Genomic DNA, 16,087 nt, shown 5'->3' with positions numbered 1-16,087 from the left:
CTAAACTTGCTCCGAGTGTTTCATTACACTGCGCCACAATGATTGTCTTCATCATCAGGCAGCTGCTCTGCTTAGCGCATGATGGGTATTTGTGGTTGGAGGAGCCCATCCCCATCATAGACCATTTGATTCACCGGATTACATGGCTGCCTTACTCAAGAGAGGATCCAACCAACATTTCAGATGGAAAAGGTAGCGAGTTGGCCCTTGTGGAAGCGATGAAGAAGAAGTTCAAGTTGGAGAAGAAGAAGTGAGGATATGCCATCTCTAGCATTAACAACCCTGTAGTCAAGGTCATGACACAAATACTAGTAGGGAATGTGATGCGGAAGTGTTGCATGGATGAGGTGCCCATGCCCGTGGTTGTACTAGCGACCCACTATGCAGAAGGAGTCCAGTTCAACTCGGCAAACTATCTATGCGGTGAGTTCCTTGCGAACTATCATGAGGCACAGGATTAGGAAAAAATGTTTCATTACACGTGGCTCTTGTTGTCGATAGTACTGGTGGCATGGGAGCTGCCTGAAGATAGCCAATTCCCTTCGATCGCACCGGACCTTCCAGAGGCAACGAAGTACGCTTCACCGTGGGCGACCAAGAATGCGTAGCATATCAGAGAGAGTAAGATCTTCTGGGTCCTAATGAAAATGAATATCTGGACGAGGATAAATCACAAGCTTAGGTTGTATCCCACTGTCTATGCTAGTTTGCAGAGCTTTGCAAAGTTCAAAGTGAATTTCCACCATGATTTTAGCAGGGCACGGAAGGACCCTACAAAGACATGGCACAACTTACCGTACTTGGTGACTAATGATGTGATATTTGCAGTCCAGGAGTCTTGGCCACCGGAGTGGCGCGCTCTAGCTGGCTCCGCGGTGGAAATGGACAAGTCCGTCGCGTAGCGTGAGAAGGAAGAGACAAAGCTTCGAATGGCACAGCTAGCGAAAAAGCAGAGGAAAGAGGAAGCAAAGGCTAAGGCCCACACAGCGCGAGATGCTACAAAATTGGCTAAACAATAGCAAAAAACAGGAGAAGAAAAGCGCGAAAGACAGAAGTCACCTTCGCCCGAACTAGAGATAGACACAGAACAAGGTGGTGCGGACCCACAGACGACGTCCACCCAACTCAAGCATCTGTGACCACGAGAGCAGACAGTACCACGAAAGAAAACGAAGGCATCGAAGACATCTTTTGACCTAATCATCCTTCATTAAGGGGGACTTGCATGACATCAACGAAATGGTGAGGGATGTCATCGTGGAGGCCCTCCACCAATTTGAAGAATAGCAGTAGCTCATATTGGGGGCTCTTCGAACAGAACTATAGGAGTTGCAGGTTCGCACTCCATAGGCTGGCGCAGTGTCCACCAGCCTCGCGATCGGCACTTCAGCTTCCGAGGAGATGTTGCGCACAAGGGTGACCAACATGATAGTGCTACCAGAGGGGGAACTCACTATAGAGAATGAGGCTAACAGGCTCGCGACCAGCAATTTGAAAGGGATAAGATTAAATATGGCCATGCTCCCTCGAGAGACACTCTATCTATTGTAGGATGGAGTCACCGCAGAACTTCAAGCCAGGGAGAGTCGCGCTCTACAGGTAATGAGTGAGCAGCGCATCAACATTGAGCAGTTGGGCCTGCAGCATAATGAAGCAGTAGAGCAGAATAAGTAGATAATGCAAGTTATGAAGGAAGCTTGCCAGATGGACCCAGAGTTGGCCATTCAGGCAGAGGAACCGGTTGAGGTGCACATCCAAAAGTTAGCCACAAGAGTACGTGACACTCGAGTGGAGATGGCTAGGGTTCAGCTGGAGCTGAACCTACAGATCGCAGAACTGCAGTTGAAGGCTCAACCTTCAACTCCACCAGAGATCAAGGAATAGCATACCACCGTTGTTACAACAGCAATGGCGACGATTGGCAGTGCAATGGCAGACTGCATGCAGCTTTTCGAACAATCATTCGAGGTCCTAACCACCCTATAGGAGGACCTGAATGTAGAGCACCTAGAGACAGAGGCGCGCAAGCTACAACAGAGGTATGACAAGGTAAAAGGGACCGCACAGACGGTTTCCCTTACACAAAGGCTTTCACGGATGCAAGAGGCAAAGGCGCTCAAGGAACAAGTGGATGCCACTCGGCATAAAGAAGCAGACTTAAAAGTGTGCCTACAACCATGGATAGATGAGGCTTACACAATCACAACCTCCATTAAAGGAAAGCTCGCGAAACTGCAGGCAACTCAACAGAATATTCATAGCAGTAGTTCAGCTGTAGTCGCTGAACAGCGTGTGGAAGAAGTCCAGCAGGCGGCCGCTCAGTGCGCTGCCGAAGTTGCGGTGATCCAAACAGAGCTGGGAGGTCTTCATGTTAAGATCTCCACACCTCCAGAGTGACTCAAGGGCGATTCACGATGTTTGTGTTGGGGGCCTATTGGGTTCGGGATCCCCCAAGGGCAGTTTTTGGGCCTAAAGCCCATATTTTGGTCCAATTGTGTAATACAAATGTAATGACTCCGCATTTTGTGGTCGCGGAGCGCATAGTTGTTAAAGATTCATAGGGTTGTCCACCCTTATTTTGAAAATGTAATGTCGGTTGTAGAAGATCTACCAATGGTCCGCAGACCATGGGATTGTATAAATAGAGCTAAGCTCTAAGTAGTTAGAGATAACTAATTACGCATGAAGATATGATGTATGAGAGATAGCTCTGAAGCAGAAGTCTAAGTTTTGGGTTGTAGCATAGGTAGAGGCTCTGCAGTTGAGTGCATAGAGGCCTAGAAGTCCGCAGCTGAGTGCATGGATCCCTGCAACTGAGTGCGTAGGGCGAGTCGAGTCTGTAATCATCTGGAATTATCAATAAAGAGAAGTATTCTATAATTTATGCATCTGTTATATTGGGTATGAATTTCACTTCTAATGCTTATATGATGTGCGAATATATGTAAATGTGATGGTTAAGTGCACGCAAGTGATAACGTATGTTTACGCGAAGCTAACTAAGATCTGTTAATAAGATAAATAGGATACTTAGCCCAGTTTGGGAGATATCACAGTTTGCTGCCCTAGCAGCACGAAAGGACTTCAACCCCTAGTTAGGGCTGCGTGAAAGCCGATTGTAACAGTTTGCGAAGGTATTGAAGGGTAGAGAAGAAGGATAAGAAACCTGTGCGAATGCAGGTATAGTTGGAACAAATTGACATCACAACCATCTCAAGGGTGTGGAAACTTGGTTCCAGCATCTCCCCATACTTCTTCGGGTGAGACTTCAGTCCGCGCTATGCGGCTGATGCCAAAAGGGCCAGTAGTGTAGGGATTTGTTTGGCTAACTAACGTTGAACTTGGGTTAGGCCCCCTCACGGCAACATGGGTTTTGTGAAAAATGACCCAATTTAGTTTTTTTTTTTTAGTTTTTTTCCAAAATTCGCTATGGTATGAGAGGTATGAGAGAAATGGGTGGATATTTGAAGGTGATTTTTCCAGATTTGTTGTTACGTCCAGTTGTCAATTTTCGCCAATTGCAAAACCAAATTTCAATTGTTCCAGATGACTTATAATGGAGATATCTTTCAAATATGATCTTGTTGATAGATCTATTGTACACAATTTAAATTTGTAATGAAAATCATTCTGTAATCTTCTCATAAGATTATGATGACTAGTTTAGTTTTAATTTCTCTTTGCTCTCTATGTATTTAAATGAAGACAGACATTAGAGAGAAAGGATGGACAATTGAGGTTGATGATGAAGAGCCATTGATTTGTATTTTTTGAGTTCTGATTAATGAAGGATTGATGAGTAATTACATTTGGATCTGTAAGGCATTGAATTGATTTGCAGTTAGTAATATTATTCCAGCATCCTGTTTAAGGAGTAAGGACCCCCTCCTCTAGCCATTGATTATTGTTGTTATATAGTGACTATATCTATTTTATCTTCTTTATTATTCACATTTGATTTGTTGTTTCCCTCGTTTTCCATTTGTGGTAACTTCTTTGTGTTTGTTGTTTCCTTCATAATTATATTTTCTATTTTTGATGCTTGTATTCATTATTTCCTTGCGCTATATACAAATTTTTGTTTCAAGTTCATAGTATATGGATTCATGAGCGTTATGGTTTTGCATGATTGATAGATTTTTCAACACATTTTCATCCTTGGATTAATAATTAGTTTAAATTCATTTCACTATCAAACTATAATTTAACTCATAGCTTAGATTTCATTTCCAGCTTTAGAGAAACATTTCAATTATGTTGTGAGTTCTAGATTAACATTTCATTTCTTATTGGATGAGGTAATTTAATATTTCAATTTAGTTGTGTGATTTAGTTTAATTTTTTCTTTCAGTCATGATTATAGATTAATTTCCACTTCTAAGTAGATTTGAATTCTTTCATTTATCTTTTGCAATTTATTTCTTATTCTAATTCAATCATGTCATTTAAGTTTCACATTTTATTTCTTGAAAAATTAAATTTATAGTTTAGAACACAATCATATAGAAATTGCATTAGCCTCTAGCGGTTGCTTGCATATATTTTGTTGATTTCCTTGAAATAAAAAGACGTTCCTCGGGTTGATAATTAATGTCTAGGTGATTAGTTGTTATTTTATTAAGCAATTAATTTCCCCAAAAATTACATGCCTATTATTTGTTGAAAGCATCATGTTGTTCAAGATGGGTTCTATTCAAGAGAGGATAAGTTTTCAAATTATTTCATAAATTTATTTTAAAGAATTGCATGGGGTAAATATGAACAAAACTATTTTTCTGTCTAATGGTTTGGAAGAAGTAATGGAAAGGAAAATTGCTTAGATTTTTCCCTTTAACATTGGTAACTTAGATAAAGGAATTAAGTATTTGGTTTTGTAGCTAAAACAAAATGATTGCAAATTCTTATATTTGATATGGTTATATAAAAAATAGAAGGGTTTCAAATTGGTATTTTAGGTGCTTTCCAATCAGAGAAATGTTGAGTACTAAAATGGGCCTCCTAAGGAATATTATAAAATAATTGTGGAAATAATAAAATAAGATTAGATTACCTCATCAAGTTTTGGAGGGAAAAAAGAAAAAACTACTTTTTCAACTCGTGTTTTGAACTTATCTCCCTATGATTTTACTCATTTTTCGAGCGGGAGCACTTGTTGGATGCACAATTTAATTTTTCATCCAAAGAGTACCCATGTTGCATACTTTTGATGGACCCTACTATATTAAAAATGTGAAAATCATGAAAAAAGGTGATTGGGTGGGTGCTCCTTGGATCAAAAATTAAATTCCACATCCAATGAGTGCTCCCACTCAAATATTTGAGTAAAATAGTAGGGAGGTAAGTTGAAGATACGAGTTGAAAAAGTAGTTTTTCTTTTTTTATCTTTTTATCTTTTTATCTTTTTACTCAAAAAATGGTGAATCATTCCTCATGGTTGAGATCATCATGTTGAATCCTATTGGTTCTTATAAATTTGATTTTTGTTGTACATTTTTTTTTTGAGGCTCATTTTTTACCTCAAAATTTCTCTAATGAGTATTTGTGGTGGAATATTGGTGCTAGTAAAACATGTTTTGGAAAGTATCCAAGTTTACTATATTTCTCTAATGCACATCTCGAAACAAATTTTACTAAATTAGAAGAAAATGTTACATCATTTTGTGGATATGTAAGCAAGAGAGAAAGGGGATTCCTCTAGTAAATAGTTCTAAGATAGCTAATCTTAAGAAGGTAGAAGGGTGCAGTGTATAAAATGTCTACATTTTTAGTCAATCTCTAGCATTAAAAATTATATGGATATTGATAAATGATGAAATTTATATAAATTTCTACAAATATAGCTCTGATACCATGTAAAAGTTCCTTGTAGATTCAAACTTATAATTCTAATATGCTAAAACAAAAGACTTGAATCTACTCTACTCATCAGCAAAAACAATAAACAATCAATGAAATCACTGAGAATACAAGAGAAAGAATTTAATCACGCATAATACAATTATTTTATGGGGAAATCCACAACTAAAAACCCTTGCTATCTGTATATTGCATTAATCAGAAAATATGAGAAGATTACAATGCTTTTCTCAAGCCCGAGCAACCTCTTCACTATCTCTATCTATCACATTGATTCCTAGGCAAGACTTGGATGAATACAATACGCTTTGCTCAACCTGCACAAGTATTTTATATCCTCTTCGTGATTGACTTCCATTGACCAATACTTAGCCAAATTTCCAAGCCTTCCATGCTCCTTCTTCCTTGCACTCACAAGCTCCATGCATAAAATTGTGCTTCTTATTGCTTGGTCTCACAAACTCGTGCTCACCAAAACAATGCTTAAACGTGTACCTTCATTCCTCCTTTTAAAAGCAATTCGAATGGTTAAAATTAGTAATTTTTCTAATTAAGGAATGATTTATTTTAGGCCTTCTTCTAACTGCATGCACCATCTGTTTAACTTAGATGATTTTATAGTTGATAGTACAATGTCCTTGAACTCCAATCTCAACTGGGTCTTTCTCTGATCTGACATGCATGAGTTAATTATGAGTGAATATTCAGTTTACTAGTGTATCATTATAGGCAACACCACATTACACTTCAGGTAGCACCCCATTGTTCGATAGGAAACACCCCACTACTGCAGGTTACACCACACTATTATACCTCCCACTAATTCCTCCATTAGTTGGAACTAGTGTAACTGACTTTAACTCAGTTAGACTGAATTAAATAATTACAACTCAAAATAAACTCAACTAGTGCTCCTAATTGTAGGAGACACTCTACATGACTCTAGTTAGACCCTCAACTCAAATTAACTGAGCTAACTAAGTCAAATTAACTTAGTTAACTATTACAAGGTGCCATGAGATATGCAGATACAATTTTATTCCCAATTTAATTCAAGGACAAATTAAATTAGGAATTTTTCTTGATGTTATTTTTAACATTTCTTGTTGCTATTTTCAACACTTTCTCTCAAAAAGAAAGGAATTCAACTTTATCCCAATCTGGTACCTTTGGAATGTTCTGCATGCAAATCGTGTCACTGTTCATGTTGCTACTGTAACATTTGTAACAAAAAAAGCATCCAAATAAAATAAACTGAATCAATTGTGTCTGCAACTGTCTACTGGGAAAACTATGTTGTTGTTGACTCTCCTACTGAGCATCTTGCTCTGTTGTCAACACTGCTATGCACTCCTCAGTATCTGACTAACACTGATCCTCTTGCTACTTAATATTTTGGGCCCCATAGCAAGGTAATGATCCATGAGGAAAGAAAACACCTTAATGGACCCTACACAAATTTCTTCACTCTTGGGACTATTGCTTCACATCGCCCCACCTCTCACATTAAGGTATGGTTGCATGTGCTCCCTCTACCCACTTGGCTTGAAATTTTCCCCTACTAGAGGTCTCTGCTTGAGTGGATGTCTCCACTCGGTCTCCTCTCTACTTCTCCAACTGTGGTTGCTCCACAACTTGTTGAGGTTGCTTCTGAGGCTGCTTCTGAGGTTGCTTCTGAGGATGCATCTGAGGCTGCATGTTGAGAGGTAATTCATGCTCCCTCTCAACCACCGAGTCTCTAAAATTTTCCTTGCTCCTCAAGGCTTTTCATGCATCTTGTACCTCAAGTGCATACAGGTTCTTGACATGCATACTTATCTATTTGACCTGTCTCGCGGTGATGTGTCTAAGGAAAAAATTTCCTTTGCTAAATATCACATCATAGCCATAGTCTTCTAATACCGCAATGGAAACAAGATTCTTCTTTAGTCCTAGAACATACATCACATATGTGAGTCTAAGAGGGGAGCCAAACTCCTTCTAAAAAGTAACAGTACCAATACCAGTCGCGTTATACCTCCCATCATCTCCAAACTCTATGTTCTTCTTAAGGTCTTTCTCCTCCAACTCACTAAAGATATCTCTATTCCCTGTCCATGGAGTGAGGCACCATTGTTGAGATAAAACATACGTCCCGTTACATTTCTTGTCATGCATGCAATGAGAGTGAAATCAAGTTCGAATTGTGAAGCTATAAATTCACCTGTTGCTGCTACTGAAGGCTCCTTCGTGCTTGCTTTCTTCTATGGGCATTTCGTGGCATAGCGCCTGAACTCGTTCTAGTGAAAATACTTGATGTTCGACAAGTCCTTCTTCTTGCTACCCTCCTTGCCTTGGGATTTCTTTCCCTTGGCTTTCTTTTCTTGCTGATGAATTTAAATTCCTCTTCCACTTCTTTGGATGAGGTCCCATCTCTGGTGTTCCATTGAATATCTTCTTGCACCAAGTCAGACCACAAATGCTCCCACTCAGGTAGCTCCGCCCTCCCATTAACTGAGTCCTAATAACTATGCCAACTCTTGGGAAGGCCTATAAGTGCTAGGCTCAGCATATTGTCTTCAGCAACTGTAACACTGACACTTCCAAGCTCATCCTAAAATTGGGTGAACTTGGATAAGTACTTTAGTATTATGTTTCCCTTCTCCATCTTGATCTTTCAAATCTTGTCCTTTAGTGAAAACTTCTTATGGTCACTTCTATTTTGAAACAGGTCTATCAAGTCCTTCCACATTGCAAATGAATTTTCCTTACCATGGAGGTTCGAGACAATATGATCTTGAAATCCTTCTAGGATAATCGTTCTCGCCTTTGCCACACATTTTCTCCACTCTGCCAGATCTTGAGCATTAGCTAGCTTAGGAATATATTTGTATATGAATTCCTTAAGCCCATTGTCTTCCAACACTTCCTCCATCCTGTCCTTCCAAGCAATATAGTTCGAACTACCCTCAAGGGAAATCACTGAGCATACAAGAGAAAGAATTTAACCCCACATATTACAATGATTTTATGGGGAAAACCACAATTAAAAATCCCTGCTCTTTGTATATTAAATTTATTCGAAAATATGAGAAGATTATAATTCTTTTCTCAAGCCTGAGCAACCTCTGTACTATCTCTATCTATCTCATTGCTTCCTGGGCAAGCCTTGGTGTTATAGACATTTTTGTGCCTTACAACTCCAAGCATGAAATGTCCATAAACCAAGGGCTCCTAAGTCCCTAAAAGTGTTGTTCTAACCCCTAAAGGAACAAGGTTAAAAAATTACAGCTTCTCCCAGAAGTTCTCCACTAGAAACTGCTCAGAATAAGTCAAAACAGGATCATTTCAGCTGCTCCACTAGCTAAGTGCGTTGCATAGCACCTAAATCCACTGGCTATGTGCGTTGCAACGCACCTAAATGCACTATGAGGGTGCGTTGAGCGAGAAATGACAAATGGCAGTGTCATTCCGCAAGGAGGAGAGACAATGGAAGCTTCCAGAATCTTCTCCTATGACACTTGCCTCACTGAATTCGACCAAGGATGAGTAAGAGGCCTTCAGTCTCCAAGTGGAAGCAAGAACTGACAGAGAGAAGACACTAATCAAATCACAAGCTGACTCATCCTCCTTACACACATCTATATATGGATCCCTCATCCCAGAGATCCAGAGGCTGGAATTTTGCACATTGTAAGGAATTGCTATTGGTTTTGAGACAAATATCAGAGAATTGGGTGATCTATGCTTTGTTGGAGGTGAAAAGGGGCTTCTTTTCTGGGAGGTTGATGCTAGGTCAGGAATCATCGGTTGTAACTCCTCCTGGATCTTCTTGTTTATCAATAAAAACTATTTGAGTCTTTCCTCCATGCTTTTGTATCATTGATGCTTGTTACATTTGTATGGTTAACTTAAATCTGATCCTAAGTTATTTATGAATATAGATCCATGTCTTTGTATAGTTTTCTTCTTCTGTGATCTTACAGGTACTTGGTGAAGCTGGGCAAGTAAGGGAGCAGGTGGCTGGAAGCTGTCAAAGAAGAGAGGGATTAGATCAAAGGATTAGCGCAAGACACAGGTTGGTTCTTTCTATTCCTCTCTATCTATAGTTCATAAAGGAAATACAAAAGTAGTTTTCTCTATTTGTTTCTAAGGCCGCTGTCACACCTTAGTGGGATAGAGCAGTTCTAAATAGACACTTTTCCCGGTAACAAAATGGCGACTCCGCTGGGGAGATTGTCTAATTAGTTTGTTTGTGTATCTCTTTATTGTTTGTTTCATAAACTTATAAGTAGTATTCGAACTGCATTTGCCATAACAAATGCAAAGTAGACATCTGCTGCTTCAATCCATTCACTGAATTTGTTTATGATTTGAACAGCTGATTCACAAACTATCTGATTGCCCTTGTGATAGCTCTTAGACCCTCCTTAGATCTACCCCTGATTGTGCATTACTGATTGCTTTTACTCGACCAAAAACCAAAGACTAAACTGCAAACTGTGACCCAGAACCCGGATAGATTCTCGTTTCTGGCCCAGCGCAGGTACTGTGAAGAGATCCTGCATTTCAATGCACTTCCCGAAAGGGAAACCTACGCTGCAATGCAGTTTCTCTGTTTTACAGGTGCGCTGATCAGCCTAGCCCTGTGCAGCTGAGGTTCTTGTGCTTCATTCTTTCCAGTTTTGTCTCTGAATTTTGCAGCCTGTGATCAGTATATGACTGTTTAAAACCCCTTTTCCTTACTGATATTCCGCCTCCTTTGTACAAAAAAAAACTGTAGATGTTTTTGTGTGTTTGTTGAGTCGTTTACAGTTTTCCATTGCAAAAGTAGAATAGTCATACTGTCGTCCTTTGATTTAGATCTGTCGCAAGTGTCGATTTCGATCATAGGAGAAAGTTTAATTGTTGTTGATGGTCGATTATATGTTTACTATTGCCTTTGGTCTAAATTTTTGATTTTCTAGTGTCAAAACGAGTATTCATTTCAAAATCGTAAAGTGTCGTAATCATCTCTATCTTTTGATTTCGAAAAGAAGCTTGTTTGTGTTTGTCGCTTGAAAGCAAATTCAGATTTGTACATCAACTTTCTTTTTAGCATCAATACTAAGAAAGTCAAAAACAAATACATGCATGTGCATTTGCATATAGACAGTCTGTTTGGCTTGATTTAGGAAAGTGCATTTACAATGTGCTCTTTGCTCTTTGTGAAAAGATTGTGTCTTTCTTTTCCCCTAGTAGCTAGGATTTTCATTGCAGAAAAGAGATAAAAGTTTGTTTATCATCTTTAGATTGCATTTTAGGAATTACATCTACATCTCGTGGTGAACCCAAAAGGAAAACTTCATAAGCAAGATCAACTTAAAATAAATTCAATGAATCTAACAACGCTTTGGAACTTAACGCACAACATTTAGAGGTCTAGGCTAGAGACGTATTCCGGCGTCGTAAAGCCTGGTAACTGTTGTCCTCACTGATGGTTGGGTGATTCCTCCACTTTGAGACGATAAGTGCCAGTACGGACTTGTGCTCCCACGTACCGTCGAGTATATTTTGGGAGACCCCTATAGGCTTAAATCCTTTATCCATAGGAAGCCGTGTCTGCCGCCCTATCGATCGCAATGCACTGAACACAGCATTCGGGAAGATTGACTGCCGTACCGTAAAAAGTATTCTGTAGTTTTGCGATTGGTTTGGTACTCCCTCTACCTAGACCTCCAGAGCAGTCCCTTTCATTCCTTTTCAGACTCCTTAATGGAAAAGGTCCATCTGAGCACTTTTCACTTCAGGCTCATTAAAAATCGAAGGAGATTAGAGTCATCTTTTGTTTTTTCTCGACTCTTAAAAACTGAAAAATCAAGTTGTGTCAAAGCGTATAAAAATTTATTTTAAACGGAATATTCATTACCCTTTCCTACGTTGATCTTGGGTTGAGAAAATGGAGTCTACCAACCAAGGAATTCCCCTTGGAGGAAATCCTAGTCCCTTCTCCTCTTGGGGAGATGTTGGTGCACCCCATATGGCCACATTGTCGCTTCCAGGGCTGACAATTGGTTTTCCTGTATGGCTCTTCTCAACCTCTGTCGTTCAGAACACCACTATTCCTGAACAATCGAATTAGCAATTAGACGAGTCCAGAGTTTCCCACCAACCTTCTACTTCCTCTAATTCTTCCTCTCCTCCCTCCTCTTCGCTTGATGGGGCTGGTAAAGCCAAAAGTCAAGTTCCTAAGGAGAAGAAGGAAAAGAAGAAGAAAGAGAAGAAGAAGAAGGAGCCAAAGGTGAATGGGGGAAAACGAGTGTCGTCTAACGAAAATCCACACACTGCACCGACCAGGCCTAAATCGCCATGTGTCATTTGCAAAGGAGACCACTTTCACAGAGATTGTCCTTGCATCCCTCGGATATTAAGGGACTGGTCTCCTCGATTGCACAACCCGGTGTCGTCAACCTCTGATGATCATGTTGAAAGCACACCGTCGACTAGTGAAAGTGAAGCCCCAGGACAAAAAGGAAAATATAGATTTCCTTGTAAACTGTGCGAAGGCGATCATGTCGTCCACCGTTGTCCCTTCTTAAACGAAGCTAAAAGAGTTTTGGATGATCGTTCGGTTTCACCGTTACGACTTCCTCCTGGATATAAAAAACTCTTGCCAAGTCCGTCACTAGTTGAAAATCCGGCTGGCCCGCTCAGGTGGTCGGCTGAAGCACCTATCATTGAAGATAAACCATCTGGATCCATACCAGACGAAAGTCAATAGGTCGAGGCGGCAGTTGACCCGGTCTTGCCTTCAGAGGTTTCATCTTCAGATGATACAATCACTGGAGAGAACAAGGATGACACCGTCCAAATTATTTTCATAAGCACATACTCTAATGAACATGGGGGCAATTTACCCGTTCCTTTACCGCAGGAAGGAAGTTCGTCAGAGTCGTACCCGGTCATCTATTCGGTCCCACCTCCAAGCAACCTAGTTGTCTCCTTCGACTGGAATCAACTAGGCAGACCCCGTTTACCAGCAAGCATACCATTCCAAATTATCGTTCAAATATATATAATGGTTATGACTGGTACCATCATAGATGAGGGGGCTTCTGTGAGTATCCTTTCCTCAACTACTTGGAAAGCGCTTGGTTCACCATCGCTTTTGCCTGAGATGAGAAATCTGACAGGCTTTGATAAAGGAACCAGTCGACCTTTAGGGATCCTTCCCGATGTGCCCATAACATTGAGAGGGAAAACCGTTCGCATGAACATAATGGTAGTTCAAGGACCCCTAGATTACAATCTACTCCTTGGACGAGACTATATTTATTGCATGAGAGCCATTGTCTCATCACTCTTTAGAGTGATGTGTTTTCCGCACGAAGGAAGAGTGGTCAAGCTCGTGGACCAGCTTTCATTTCCCGGATCACGCATAGCAAATAGTCATATACCATCCCTAAATGGTCTTTTCGCGCAAGAAATGTCTCAATCTCCAGTCCGTCCTCCCGATGAGCGCGAGTAATTCGGAGGGATATGACTGAAACCCAGGGGGCATGCACCCTGGTCTGCTTCGGCAGGGAAACTTTAGGTATAGGGTAGGTTTCCGCGGGAGAATATGACTAGTCTGTACCCCCATCCGTGATTGGAAGAGGGGGTTATTCTAGAACAAGATTCTCTTGTCAAAGTTATGAGAGTTGGCGGGCATCGCCGCTCACCTTTGTTTATCTCGGTAGACATTGCCAAAGAAGTGTTTTATTTGTGCCGCGAATAGAACAATCTTTGGGTAACCTGTAAGAGGTAGGCCTCTCTCGGTAAAACAAATGTTTTGGCGGATAGAAGTAGAGGTAACCTTGAAACGCTTTTTTATACCTGGGGGCATGCAAACCTTTTGGAGTGCAAGCAAAGAGCGACTATTTATTTTTTAAATTTTTAGGACCTCTAACCCTTTAAACTCGTAGGATTGGTCGTCCCCTAACTTGCATAAAGAAAGGATGTGGGGCAAAGCTCTAAAAGTTTCCATTTTTATATAAGACATTCTTATCATATGACTGGATTAATCAAGCAGTGTTACCGCAAGGTTCAAGCTCGTTAAAAAATAAACCCGCACCGAGCAAATGTTTCCACCCGCATTTAAGCTCGTTAAAAAATGAACTATTCCCCGGTAAATAACCACCATGAATGTAGTACTTCAGCCATTAAAGCCTTGGTCGTGTTTGCACCGTCACCTCCACTTTTTCATTGGCTGATCATTCACCTCCATTTGATTGTTTACCCATTTTTAGGAACAGCTGCAAAGAGTGATGTCACTAGCCATCCTTGTGACATTGCCGTGATTGGAAAATTCCAAACCTTACCTGGAATCAGCTGCTACCCATTTTATCACTCTTTCCTCAAAAGACGAGTCTTCTTTAAGCTCTTTTCAACTGACTCGTAAAATATGAAAATATTGCCGAGTTCTTGGCCTTCCAGCTCGTTAAAGGGACAGGAAGTGCTATCCCTCATCTAGATTTTAATCTTTTTAGACCTAAGGGATTATTGCACAAAAAGATCGAGCGCTTGTTTTGTTCGGCTCGTTAAAGCTATCGAAAATTCATCCCTTCTGTATTGTTTTATACTTTTTCGGACTTAAGGGATTAGATGACGAAAAAGGAATTTTGGAGTTACCTTTACGTACCTTTTCAGACTCTCTAAAAATGAAAAGGACCGAGTTATCTTTGTCGTTAAACTCGTTAAAAAGATTAATAGCGACAAACTTGTCTTTAGACGAGAACGAGTTTCACTATCGCTAGGCTCGTTAAAACATAGCGATGGGTTTGCCCGAAGGGCAAATTATAGAACAAGCATATGTTATCCTCCTCAAGCTTGACAAAAATAAAGAGGTACTGGTCAGCAATGACTGGGGAAAAATTGGGAAGAAAACTCAAAGAATCTTTATTGGTAGCAAGTCGCTCTTGAACATGACACTTCCGCTCCGTGTCCGAGTCGGGTTGGGTTGTTTCATTCACTGGTCACATCGCCATGGTCACACCATACCATCCACATTTGGGGTTAATGCTACCAATCCATCACATCAGTGTCGCCGACATGTTCAAGAGAAGTCATCCAGAAAGGCCACCTGTGTCCCACCCACTACCATACATTATACTCCATTCTTTCATGACCGCTACCCTGAACCGTATATCATCAGATCGTTTTCACCTCCATCAAAATCATTTGCTCCGTTTTGTGTCATTGATGTGGGATTCATTAAGGCCCTCCTATGACGGATCACTTCTTGTCGACATCAGCTCATTATCCAAGAAGTTGGTCTAGGAACACCCCATTCAGTACTTTGAAGCTTGCATGCCTTAATGGCAAGTTTCTCACTTCCGGCGACAGGTTCACATCAATGACCTTCGACCGAAAGATTTTGCGTGGTGTTCGACGCCAAGTCCTTTATTCACACCACGTGAATTGTACTGCAGTACCTTGAGGATCATTATCATTATCGGTGATTCCTCTCGCGCTTGTTAACAGTTTACATCATTGACTGGTAATCAAGCGATGTCTTTCCATGTTCGACTCCAGAACATTTCTCACATGGATCGACTTGTACTTCGAGTGAAGATCGGACGAGATTGAAGACCCTGGATCTAGTTTCATCCATCCGGGCTGCGATATATATTCAGGGAAATAAAGACATTAAAATGTACAACATTGCAGCACAGATGATCATCCTACCAAAAGGATGATGGCTCTATCAGAATCATCAGTCTACAATCAAACGATTGTCTGTCCTATGTACATGAAAATGAATTTATAAAGCTGAGCATGGGAATGCCCGCCTCAGCTAGATCATGAAAACAGTATGAAGATAATGTATTGTATTGTATCTTATTACAGGTCTCCTCCCAGCATTGAAAGAACTTCGGATCCTCATAATAAAGCATTTCACCCGATTAACGGCCTCATACTTTAGGGGGCAACTGTTATAGACATTTTTGTGCCTTAAAACTCCAAGCATGAAATGTCCATAAACCAAGGGCTCCTAAGTCCCTAAAAGTGTTGTTCTAACCCCTAAAGGAACAAGGTCAACAAATTACAGCTTCTCCCAGAAGTTCTCCACTAGAAACTGCTCAGAATAAGTCAAAACAGGATCATTTCAGCTGCTCCACTAGCTAAGTGCATTTCATAGCACCTAAATCCACTGGCTATGTGCGTTGCAACGCACCTAAATGCACTATGAGGGTGCGTTGAGCGAGAAATGACAAATGGCAGTGTCATTCCG

The sequence above is a fragment of the Pinus tabuliformis genome, chromosome 5_1 (genome assembly GCF_031772625.1).
Source record: "Pinus tabuliformis cultivar Carrire ecotype Pingquan chromosome 5_1, CPIR1, whole genome shotgun sequence".
NCBI lineage: Eukaryota > Viridiplantae > Streptophyta > Pinopsida > Pinales > Pinaceae > Pinus > Pinus tabuliformis.
Note: the sequence above shows the minus strand (reverse complement) of the source record.